This window comes from Balaenoptera acutorostrata, chromosome 3 (assembly GCF_949987535.1).
Source record: "Balaenoptera acutorostrata chromosome 3, mBalAcu1.1, whole genome shotgun sequence".
Taxonomy (NCBI): Eukaryota; Metazoa; Chordata; class Mammalia; order Artiodactyla; family Balaenopteridae; genus Balaenoptera; species Balaenoptera acutorostrata.
Window position 1 is genome coordinate 7,625,837 of NC_080066.1, and position 12,718 is coordinate 7,638,554.

General features: G+C 44.6%; 1 protein-coding gene across 2 annotated transcripts in view; it reads left to right on the plus strand.

Annotated features, from left to right (window-relative positions):
- Positions 1-12,718, plus strand: part of FAM107B (family with sequence similarity 107 member B) — a 225,762-nt gene that overhangs the window by 124,163 nt on the left and 88,881 nt on the right. Inside the window, exon 1 of one of the 2 annotated variants that reach the window (XM_057544591.1) lies at positions 9,814-9,910. The exons of the other annotated variant lie outside the window; for it this stretch is intronic. The gene's annotated coding sequence lies outside the window, so the exon portion shown is untranslated. Of the gene's footprint in view, positions 1-9,813; positions 9,911-12,718 lie in introns of those variants that run through there. 2 annotated transcript variants of the gene reach the window in all.

Below are 12,718 nucleotides of genomic sequence, written 5' to 3' on the forward strand. Positions count from 1 at the left end.
CCTAATCATACAAAGAACATAGCTAATTAGGAAAAAATTATCTAGACATATGTTTTGATAGCTGTTCATAACCAATAATATTTAAGACCCAGGTCTTTCTAAAACCTTAAGAAGCTAAATACTATTTCTGAAGATGTGTACAGTTCTTCTTTTAAAGTAATAACTCTGATCAGTAACTATAATTCACGAGAAAATGCATTATTCTATAAAAGTAAACTTCCCCTGCCTCTATATATTTTCTTAATTTTCAGCTCAGCTGAATTCACTAAATTGGCTCCTTATGACAACTGTTTGAGGGAAAAGAAAGCCATTTGAAAAATAAAAATTGTATATATTTACAGTATGTAACATGCTGATTTGATACACACATACATAGTGAAATGATTACTACAGTCAAGCTAATTAACATAATCTCACATAGTTGCCATTTTGTCTGTGTGTGTGTGTGTGTGTGTGTGATGAGAGCACTTGAAATCTATTCTCTTAGGAAATTTCCAATACACAATACAATATTGTTAACTATAGTCACCATGCTGTATATTATATCTCTAGGCTTATTCTTCCTACATAACTGCATCTTAGTACTCTTTGACCAGCATTTCTCCATTTCCCCTGCCTTCCTGCCCCTAGTAATGGCCATTCTGTTCTCTGCTTCTGTGTATTTGACTCTTTTAGATTCCACGTATAAGTGCGATCATGCAGTTCTGTTCTTTCTGTCTGACTTATTTCATATTTTCATAATGTCCTCCAGGTTCATCCACATTGTTGCAAACGGCAGGTTTTGTTTTGTTTCTTTGGCCACGATATGCAGCATGTGGAATCTTAGTTCCCCCACCAGAGATGGAACCCGTGCCCCCAGCAGTGGGAGCGCAGAGTCTTAACCACCGGACCGCCAGGGAAGTCCCTCTTTTTCTTTTTAAGGCTGAGTAATATTCCATTGTATATACACATCACAATTTCTTTACTCATGGACAGACATTTAGGCAGTTTTCTTTTTTTTTTTTTTTTTTTTAAAGTTATACAATTTTTATTTATTTATTTATGGCTGTGTTGGGTCTTCGTTTCTGTGCGAGGGCTTTCTGTAGTTGCGGCAAGTGGGGGGCCACTCTTCATCGCGGTGCGTGGGCCTCTCACTATCGCGGCCTCTCTTGTTGCGGAGCACAGGCTCCAGACGCACAGGCTCAGTAGTTGTGGCTCACGGGCCTAGTCGCTCCGTGGCATGTGGGATCTTCCCAGACCAGGGCTTGAACCCGCGTCCCCTGCATTGGCAGGCAGATTCTCAACCACTAGGCAGTTTTCTTGATACACAATCTTGGCAATTGTGAATAATTCTGCAGTGAACATGGGGGTGCAGATACTGTATCTCTTCAAAGTACTGATTTCGTTTCCTTTGTGTGTACACCCAGAAGAGGGGTTGCTGGATCATACGATAGTTCTATTTTTAAGAAAACAATTTCTTAAAGAAAGAAGTAACTTTGAATTTTAATCAAGGAAAAACCAGAGGTCTGGGTCTGAGGGAGGAAGCCTTACATAACTTGTTATATTGGACGGGGCCTGCTGGTGCTATGGCTTGGGAGATAGTGTTTGCTATGTGGGGCAGATGGGAGGTGAGTAGCTCATAGATGTCCATAGATGTCCATTAAATGAGGATTAAGTATCTGTGGTCCAGGCAGAATTTGCTAGAGATGGAGAGGAACATGTGGATATGAGAGGAATATAATGAAAGCAATGGATTGTTTTTGTGACCCAAGTGGATATAGGGCCCGAGAGGAAATGAAGATTACCTAAAGTGGTAGGACTGAGAGTGTCAGGGGTCCTCTTGATAAAGGGGTGGTGAGTAGGGAAGTTGAGAGTAAAAAGGGAAGTTCTGCTTTATTTGGTCACGTTGATAAACTGTCTCTCAGAAAGATTAAGCATATCTCTAAGCCATGAATATCATTAATCATTCTGAAAATCGATTTCCATAGTACTGGGTTCCTCCTATTCTGTGAGAAAATTTTAATTGCTGATCCGATTCATCAGTAGCATGTGGGACCCTCCCAGTTTCCTATTTCATTCTGAGTTGGTTGTAGCAAGTTGAATTTTTCTGGGAATTTTTCCATTTCACTTAAATTTTCAGATAAAGTTGTTCCTAGTGTTTCTGTATTCTCTTTTGAGTATCTTTGAGTATCAATAGCTATGCCTCCATTTTCATTCCTAATATTTATTTTACTTTGTCTCTCTTTCTGTCTCTCATCATTCTGGACAAAGTTTTGTCCATTTTATTGGTCTTTTAAAGAAAAAGATAGTTTCATTCTATCTTTGCATTTCTTTCATTTATCCTTTTAAGTAGTTGTTTATGCACTCATGTAGATGAGAGCAGGTGACCTAAGCAGTTGTTGAGAGGAACGATCTGGGAAAAGCAGGTGCATGTCAAAGTACAGTTTCTTGCAATGTGTCTCAGCTGTTGACTTGCAGAAGGGCGGTCATCAGGTCAAGCTGGAAACAGAACAAGGCAGGTTGTTTCGGTGACTGAGAAGCGCCTGGGGAGGATTACAAAACAACTCCAGAAACGAGCCTTCAGCTACCCCAGAAGGACTCTGCGCTTTTATCAGTCATTCTTTCTCTCTTTCCTTATCAAGTTTAACTCCTTATTAATTTAACATTATCCAGCTACAGTTAATATTAGGTAGCATTTGGTGGAACCCATAAAAGAATGTTATTGCTCGAAGAGCATTTTTTAAAGCCCAGGAATCATTAGCACTTCAAACGTATGGCAATGCTCTAGGCAGAGTTAATAAGCAAGCTTTCTCTGGCAAGATTTAACATTAACTGCATTTTGGACTTTAGGTGCAAGCCCAGAGTGGACTGAGCAGTCCTCCCTTTGCAGCCAAGATGGGACAGCAGCAGAAAAACCATTAATGCTGTAATTTTTAGATATAGCATATATGTATACACACACCTCTCTCTATATACATGTATATGTGTGTGTGTGTGTGTGTAATAGTGCTATAATTTTTACATGGAACATGCATTTATCTAGATTTATGTTGCAATAAAATCATTAACCACTAAATCCAGAGGAAATAGCCTGCAGTGAGTTAAATATCTTGTCCAAAGTCACAAAGCTAGTTGGTAGCAGAGCCATGATTTAGATCCCTTCTGCCCTAGCCTAGTCTTTTTTCTATAATTCCATGGACTTACTTTATTGCATTGCTTAAAAGGCAGATAAGTATATATAAATGGCATTCAACTAGTTATTACCAGTTCAAGCATTTTAAGGGATACTTCCTGTTAATAGAAATGTATCTGGAATGTAGAGCAAGAAGAAAAAAAAGTTGAAGCAAAATGTAGAGTGTTCTCAGTGAATTGGCCACTTGTTTTCTGTGTTAGTTATTTGAATCAGGAAGCATATAGGAATTATCTTTATTATGCTTACATGCAGAGATTGTTTGTTTACTCATTAATATTTACTATTAAGACATCTTAATATTTTTGACAGGATGAACGTCTGAGTGTTTTTTCCCCTCCCTTTGCTTTTAGAAATTTTAGTTTTAATGTACAGGAAGACAGTCAGGAAATCCTCTTTTTCTGGTTTTGGATTTATGTAAAGAAAAAGACGTAAAACTCAGATCTTTGCATCATGCCCTAGGTGTTTATGTGACTAACAGCTGTTCCTTTTGACTCTCAGGCGATATTTAGTTGCAGATATTAATCACCACTATATTATAGAGTCCCTTTGATTTTAAAATGATGAATAACAAAAAGCAGGTGTTTTGTAAAAAAGGAAATCAAACATTTGAGGCAACACATATAGTAAAGGTTTTGAAATGACAACTCTCCTGAATTTTAAACTGTCTAGAAATGGCAAAGTGTTCAGTTACATCATGAAGCACGGCTCTGGTGTGGAGTTTGCCAAATGCTTTGTAGCAGATAACTCACTATTAAAGGGGAGAGTGTTCATTTTTCTTAGTGGTGCTATTAGCATATTTAATGAAGTGATTCCATTCCTGTGCTCACAAATGCTCGTGCAAAGAGGCTATTTTAAAGTAACAGCTCATGATCTTGCTTATAGCACATGCTTTTTGATTTGGGTCTGTCATTTTGATCCTTTCTAAGTACTACTAATTTTAAAAGGTACATATACACTGTATTTGCTTGGCAAGCCATACATCTTTTCACAAAACACTTCCACAAATGAGTTCTATAAGTCTCTTCATTGAAAAGCATTATCTTCATGGTTATAGAATATTGCATTAGTGTGATGCAACAGTGGTGCAATGCAGTTAAGCAAAATAAAGGAAACACTATTATATGCATATTATTATGCTGTTTAAGTGATAAAATTAGTGTGCCGTATTCTTGACTTTGTTTTTCTTTTCTTGTTTTTCAGTAATCAGGTCATCACAGCTTAATGAAGACTTACTACCCCTTGAGTTGTGTGGGAGCTAGGTTATTAAACTAACTGGAATTCCTTCTTAGGCCTGGCTTCTTCTGGTTTACCTAAGTAGCTGATGAGCTTATATGTGATACCTCCCCAAGGCCTGCATCTTCTGCCCGCCCTCACATCTGTAAGTTTTATACTAAAGAACATCTGTCCATCTGCATATCAGTCCATCTATTTATATTCTGGATTGTATGGGCAGAATTCTGTCCCCTGGTGTACACACACATTCTCCCAGTTACTCAGTTATACACCAATCTAGGTACTGCTGGGAAGGGATTTTGCAAATCAAAGGAAGGTCTCAAATCAGTTGACCTTAAGATTGGGAGATGATCTGGGTGGGCCTGACCTAATCACGTGAGCACTCTAAATCTGAGTCTAGAGGCAGAGGTGGATGTGGGTGGAGATGAAGGGGGGCAGAGATTAGAAGCACCAAAGGATCTGATGGGTGCTTGCTCACTAGATGATGGAAAAGGCCTCACAGTAAGGTATGTGGGCAGCTTTTAAGAGCTGAGAGTGCCTCCCAGTTCAGCCAAAGGAAAATGGGAACCTCAGTCCTACAACCACAAGGAACTGAATTCTGCCAACAGGACCTTGAGCTCCAGATGAAGTGAGCCATGAGTCCTGCCAAGATCTTGATTTCTGCTTCGTGGGACCTTGGGTAGAGAATCCATCCAGGCCGTGCCTGACTAAAGCAGTGATGAGCTAATATATGTGGGCTAATTCTGTGGTAATTAGTTATGCAGCAACAGATAACTAATACACTGATTTAGAACCTGGTCAACCTTAGCTTCTTTAGCGTCCTAAAGCCTTTGTCCTTTTTCCCCCGCCTCTCATTCTTATTTGAAACCAGAAGCAAAAAAGCAGAAATCACATACGTAGTTTGATCTCTCAGTTCAGGACGTGAGACCAGTAGCAATTTATTGAATCTGTTGTGGGTTTTATGTTTAATTGCAAAGGGTTTTGGCTTGTTTATAATCAGGGTTTCCCTTGAGACGACTGCTATCACCTGTCGCAGCTACCCTCCATGCTGGAGTTCCTTACCTCTGATGCAGGGGCAGATTATTTGCAAACATGGCTACAACAATCGTACATAGCATCCTTGTACTCAGGTCCCTTTGAAATATGACCGTACATAGCATCCTTGTACTCAGGTCCCTTTGAAATATGACCACCGCTTTACCGTCAAGGGGTGGAGCCCCCAAACCTTGGATTTGAGCTAGATCTGTGATATTTTCGAACGACAGAATGTAGCAAGATGACCTTGAGGTTAGACCTCGGGAGGCCCGATGGCTTCCTCTTTCACCCTCTTGGACCAGCTGCCCCGGGAGGAAGTCACCGTGAGCCTGCACCTGAGGGACCCAAGCAGACAGCTCCAGTCAACATCTGGACTTTGAGGCCACCCAGGACAAGCTGGTCCCTAGCCAACCTCCCAGTGACAGACACATGATAGAGCCAAACAGAGCAGAAACCAGAGCAGAAACAAGGTATCCCAGCTGAGCCTCATGCAAATTGCCAACCCACAGCACTGTGAGCAAATCATTCATTCTTATGTTAAGCCACTACGTTTTGATGGGATGTGTTATGCATTAATGGATAGCTGATACAGATATTAAAGAACATGACATTTAAAATATGAATTGAAAATTAAGATTTTATTTCTTTTTGAATGGATTATTATCCATTCAAATGGTCACAGACACAGTGCAAAATTTAAGATACAGAACAGTATACATATAAAAATAAATGTCCCTCCTCTAGGGCACTGTTAAGCCTTTCTCATCTGTTTGGAGTTCTGCAGGATGATGGTTCGGGCATAAAGCAACTATTTCAAGATTGTGTATAAGGAAAATGACCCAGTGGAAGATAAAGGACAACATGTGTCATTCCAAATTGATTTGCCTTGTTCCGCTTTATGTCCCCACATGTTCATCTCTGCTTTCCTCAGTTTTCCTTAGGAATGAATTTAAAAGGCCCCCTATGTCAAAGCAAGAGGCTGAGGTTAAAGTTGAGTGTATGGGTGGTCTTGCGGGTGAGTGTTATAAGATGGAAAATTATTATGTATGCTTTGCAGTAGAGTACGATTAGAGAATCTATCACCAGTGATTGGTTAAAGGACTCAAAAGCCACTCAGGGGAGCATTTTCTTTGTTTTGTATATGGAGAAAGTGAGCAAAGGGCCTCTATATACCTGGTGAAGTGTGTCAGCCCAATGGTAGAAACCCAAGGAGGTGCTACCGGCTCACCTGACCTTCCTGGGATTCTGTCCACATCCAGAATATGGAATCTACAGGACATCAGGTTCAGGCTGAGAGTTATGTGTCATCTGACATACTCCTGGGAAGTCTAGCTGTGCCCTGAAAATCTAGGCTTATTTATTGGACAAACATCTATCATGCCTCTACTGTGGTCCAGGCACTGTTGATAGAGGCTGTGGATACAAGTATAAATATCACTCTGGTCCATAATCTTTAAGTTCTTATTTCCGGAGTCCACCCACAGTGACTCCAGGGGCCCCAAGCCAAATTGGATACTTGATCCTACCTGGATTAAAATCCCCCTAAGATTCTCAGGAATGTGAAATACAAGCCCCAAACAGTAGACTTAATGAATGGGTGTTGGCATCCTATCTTTTAATAAAGCTTTGACTCAAGAAGTTCAAAGTAGATATTTGATGTACTATTTTGTTTTTGGTTTAAAAGAAATAATGGTTCCTGATACAAAGGTAAGGCCAAGGCTGAGATCCTTGGGCATGAATACCTCAGTCTATGGAATAAGCTGTTTCTGTTTCTCACCAGGGCAGGGAAAAGGCTGTGTGGTCACTTATCACGTCTAGACACTCTGTCCACTGCCCTGGCATCATAGTAGTTTGTCCAGGCTGCTTTGGGGCGGGGTACATTATAGGCTCACTGGTGGGTCTGTGCTTTTCCAGTGTTAGAGTCTAGAATCTAATGCATGCTTCTTGTATTAGTCTGCTGAGCTGCCATAACAGTGGCTTAAACAAGTCATTTATTTTCTCACAGTTTTGGAGGCTGGAAGTCCAAGATCAAGGTGTCAGCAGTGTTGGTTTCTGGTGAGGGCTCTTCCTGGCTTGCAGATGACTACCTTCTAGCTGTGTCCTCACGTGGCCTCCTTGTGTGCGCAGAGAGACAGATCTCTGGTATCTATCTCTTCCTCTTCTTATAAGGTCACCAGTCCTACTGGATTAGGTCCCCAACCTCATGACCTCATTTAACCTTAATTTCCTCCCTAAAGGCCCCATCTCCAAATACAGTCACATCGGGGGTTAGGGTTTCAACATATGAATTTGGGGAAGACACAGTTCAGTCCCTAACATTTCTTATTTGCCAGATACTGGGTTAAGCAGGCGGATGTAAAGATATGTATATCTATCAAGTATAAACTCTGCTCAAGGAGAGCACATATTTATAATACAGTGCACTAATTATAAGGCCATGCTAGGTATGGGAAGGGCAGAAAAGGTCCATTCAGTTTGAGCAGGTCGGGAAGTCTTCTCAGAGCAACTTGGATCTCAGAGAGGAGAGAAGCTCTTGGGGGTTGGGGGTGGGTATGAAGGTGTGCTGGGCAGAGAGGAGGCTTGTAGAAAAGCCTAACAGGTGACAAATTCTTTCATCCGGTCCTCATAGTCACAAAACAGGGCCATTTAGCAAATACAACACTCTGGCTGAGTGGCACCACGGGTGTTTGTTTGGGGGATGCAGCAAGAGCCCAGGGAAGTCGTCAAGGTGATATCAAGAGGTATGCTGCTCTATGGGGTACTGTACGAAGGAGCTTGAACTTGGTCATGTAGTAGGGATTGGGCACCCCTTAAAGGGTTTTGAGAGCAGATGTGCAAGTGGAATGTTCACTGGGGAAGCAGTTTGGAGGAAAAGCATATGTGAGATTGGGGCCTGGGGACACCTGGGGGGCTACCGCCACAGTGTGTTGACAGACTCCAAAGGCCAGCTGGGGCAGAGCCAGTGGGATGGGGACCAGGAGGGCTATCAAGCCGTCACATAGAATGTGCAGGACTTGGAATTGTCTCCCATGTGGGGAGTGAGGGGAAAATCTAGGCTGGATCCCAGGTTCTGGTTTAGTGACTGGTGGATCCATTGTCAAGAACAGAACCAATACAACCCAAGAATGGGAGAGAAGTAAGACTTGCGGGAAACACCGTGGAGAAAGTTCACACAGGTCAATTTCTTGGGCTGGGAAGGAGCCCATCTCTCTAAATCCTGTGGCAGGTGACCCCACCTCTCAGTGGGCTTCAAGGCCTAGGGATGACGAGGCCCTTGAAGTGCTGTGACTTTCCAGCATCTTTGGAGTAAGTAATTGGTTTACCAAAATCCATAATTGATATGACTTTTCTGTGTGATCATGACCCAAGCTGTTTCAGTCAGAAAAGCTTCCCAGTAAATAAGCCCTTATTCATCTGTTGCCAAGAAAATTAAAAAGCTTTTGCTCTAAAATCCATTACCTGCTGTCTTTATTGTTTGTTACTCTGAAACATATCTCCCATTTTTTTACCTGCTGTGATTCACGTAGATTGTAATCTAAGAGTCTCGGGGTTGGGCAGAGAAGCGATTTGCTGTAAGGGAGCTGAGAAAAACGAAAATCCGAGAGGAAAAAAGAGGTAAAACAAACCCTTTTCTCCTTCGCGTAAGTTTAAATCTCCAATTACCCTTTGAAGAACGAGGGGGAGGAGTCTGAGCAAATTCCCAGGTCACTGGGTTTCAGGCTCTGGCTGGACAGTACATCTGATTCCGTGTCCCTCTGAGTTTTCTTCGGTGACCTGTTGGCAGAATTTCAATGGGGACAGTCTCTCTGAATGTCACAGGCGTGGAGTGGCGATGGAGGCCAGACACCCACAAACCAAACAGTCCCGAGTACTTGCGGTCGTGTGTGTGTGTGTGTGTGTGTGTGTGTGAGAGAGAGAGAGAGAGAGAGACAGAGACAGAGAGACAGAGAGAACGACAGAGACAGAGATCTTTGATTGTGGGCCTCGCAAACGGGCGCCTGTCACCTTTAATTTCCCATTTCTCTCTCTCTCATCTGGTGACACTCAGTTTTTTTCTTCCAATATTCCCTCTGCTTTGAGAGATTCTGAAGCCAACCAAACTAAAACCACAGAACGAAAACCTCCAGGAATCAAATCGGCAGACTTTTTCCCGGCGCAGTCCCCGCGGGCCGCGGGCCGGAGCGCCGAGCTGCAGCCAGCGCGGCGGGGCGTGTCCGGGGCGTGGCCTCAGCAGCCTAGCTCCGCCCCGCCTCGCCGCTTAATTCGGACGCGCGGGGCCGCGGGGTGTGAAAGAGCGTCTGCGCTGGACTGGTCGCGCTGCCGCCGCCGCCGCCGCCGTCGGAGCCGCAGTCGAAGCCGCCGCCCGCGCCGGCTCCGGGCCGCCCTGAGCCGCCGGGCCGCTGGGCGCTGCCGCGGCCGCCCGGAGCGAGCGCCGGGGAGGGAGCCGCGCGCCTTTGTGCGCGCGCCGAGGTGGGTTCGCCTAGCGCACTTACTTTGCACACAAAGACTGGGAGCGCGGGGGAGGCCGGTGCCCGCCGGGGCCACGGCGCGGCCGACCGGCCGGCCGCCCTGCTCCGACCCCCGGCGCGAGGGTCCCCCGGGCGGGAAGGGCCGCCGGGCTTCCCCTCCCCGCGGCCGGCGCTGGGCGGGGGTCCCTGCGTGCGCTGGAGGACGGCGCGCCGGGCGGTGGGCGTGCGGGGAGCCCGGGCCACCCCGCGCCGTGCCGGGGACGAGCCCGGGGTGCGGGGTCGGGGCGTGGCAGGGGTCGCGCGCGGGGGTAGCCGAGTCTCGGGGGTGCAGGGGATGGTGGGGCGCCGCGAGGGAGGCGAGCCTGCGCGGCCGCTCCGCTCGGCTTATTGTTGCTTCCTCGGCCCTGAAAATGGAGAGACCCTGCCTGGAGCGGGGATGCGCTGCCCACCGGGTGCGCCGCGCGCGGCCAGATGCCGAGCCCTGGGCGGCCGGCTCGCCCCCCGCAGCCCCGACCGCCGCGGAGCCTCCTCCGCCTGGGCAAACAGAGGACGGGCCGCGGGGGCTTTGAGCCGCTGGTTTAAAGGTGACCGGGGCACCGTTTCCGAACAGTCTGCAAGTAACTTTTCCATTTTTGCCTCTTCTCCGCTCCCGCTACTCCAGTGAACCCAGTATGTTGGGTGGCGTCTGCCCCCAAGGAGTCCTAAAATTTTGGTTCTCATAACTTCTCCTCAAGTATCTTCAGGTCCCTCGGGGATGGCGTGGATGCGTCTGGCCAAGTTTTGACGTGCTGTGTAGGGGATGGTAACCGTCCCTCTGAAATGCGAAGCGGAATCCCGCAGAGGATAAATGCCATATCTTTTTCTCTGCAGCAAGATACCATACCCTTCCTTCCTTGGAAAGACTTGACTTAATGACAGTAGAGCAAAGTTATTTAATGAAAATGAGTTTGATATTCAAGATAAATACAGAAAACCGGAATGCGGCCTGTTAGACTTTATATTTTTAACTTGAGGATTTCTTGCTAACAGGTACTTAGTTTCTCCTCTGGCCATGTGCCCTCTCCATCACTTTGGAGATTTTAGCTGTCCAAGTTGCTTTAAGTTGAAATAGTGTCTGGAGGGCCTGTCTAGAGAAGATTTCTTAGTGCTAGTCGTTTCTAGTTTAAAACTTTGAAGTATAAAATTATATATATTTATTAAAAAATTGAAAAGAAATATAGGGGAAAAAAAAGTCACTCATGTACCAAACCACCCAAACATACCCTGAGGATAACGGCATCTTTGCTTCATTTATGGCTTGGCAGCCATGGTGTGGAAATGTATGTGTGTGAATGAATAAATCAGGGAGTTACTGATTATTAATCTTTACCACTCCCATCAGTCTAAAACACAATCTCTAATAACCGTAGTCTACAGCAGTGTTTTGCCAACAAGTCGTTTGAAGTATATTTCCTTATAGCCTTGCAAATAACCGCCTATACAGAAGGGGGAGGGAAGAAAGAGAAAAAACAATGCAAGTTCCACTTAATAGGGAAGAACGGATTGATAGAAGTGTTTAAGGTACTGTATTTTTTGGATTTCAGGAGTCGTTTCAGATTGGCTTTTTTTTTTTAAATAAAAGTAAACCTTTTGGCTTTTAACATATTCAAAAAAATAAAATTGTGTTCTGAGATCCATGAGAAACATGTGATGGAAAGGAACTCTTTGTAGAGCAAGGAATAGCCATGGTTTTGTAGCTGGTGACTTGCTTGCTTCTAAAAGACCTTGCGTTGAGAAAGTAAAATAAGAAGGGTTTTCCTGTGAGTGGAGAGTAGTTCTGCGTGCCTGTGTTCTGTGAAAAAACAAAAACAAAAAACACATTGTTCCAACCCAGATTTAGCCACTGAATGCTTTTGTCATTACATACTTTTATTTTCCAGTTGTAAAATTTTCCGACATTTAATTTCTCCAATATGCAAAGTTAAAAAGAGGTTTTGGAGACAACTGTTTAGAAGCACTAGATTGATCATTAGGATGATGCAATACTTTTTGAAGTCAGAAGAATTTACAAGAAGGAAGCTGTGGTTATGTACTGTCAGGTGCAATCTTTGTTCCTGTTTCTAACGTGGGCTCCTTAATCTGTGAGCGTGCTTGGACGGGTTATGGTGCAGTACAATCAGCCCTCCGTATCCCCACGTTTCACATCCCCACATTCAACCAACCAAGGATCGAATCCGCAGATGCCAAACCCGCAGACACAGAGGGCCGACCGTATTCATTGTACTGCACCATTTTATATCGGGGACTTGAGCATCTGCGGATTTAGGTATCCTCGGGGGTCCTGGAACCAATACCCTGTGGATATGGAGGGTCAACGGCAGTGACCTGTGAGTGAGTGTGTAAAGTATGTAATCTGCTGTAATAATGGCACCTTTCTCCAACCAGAAGTCAAAAGAAACTAAAATAGGGCCCATCAGAATCTCTCAATCTCATTTTTCAACCCTCCTATGACCTTGAACAGTCTGAGCAGCACAGCCAAGCTGGATGTGAGGTCAGAGTTGAGCCGCTTTGCTCTTAAAAGTTCTGCTGCCTCGCAGGGTGGAGAGAAAAGTTTGGGAGTGGTCCAGGATCACAGACTTGTGTGGCTCTTTGTGATGGCCAGACACCTGTCCCTATTGCCTGGAGATTCCATTCCTGGGATGTTTAGAAGCAGACTTGGTTTGTGCTTGAGAGAAGTGCTGAGAGATCCGGGTCCTGAACTGTATGTGGTAGGATGGATGCTGTCCTCCCTCCCTTCCTCTCTCCCTCTCTCCCTTCCTTCCTATTACTT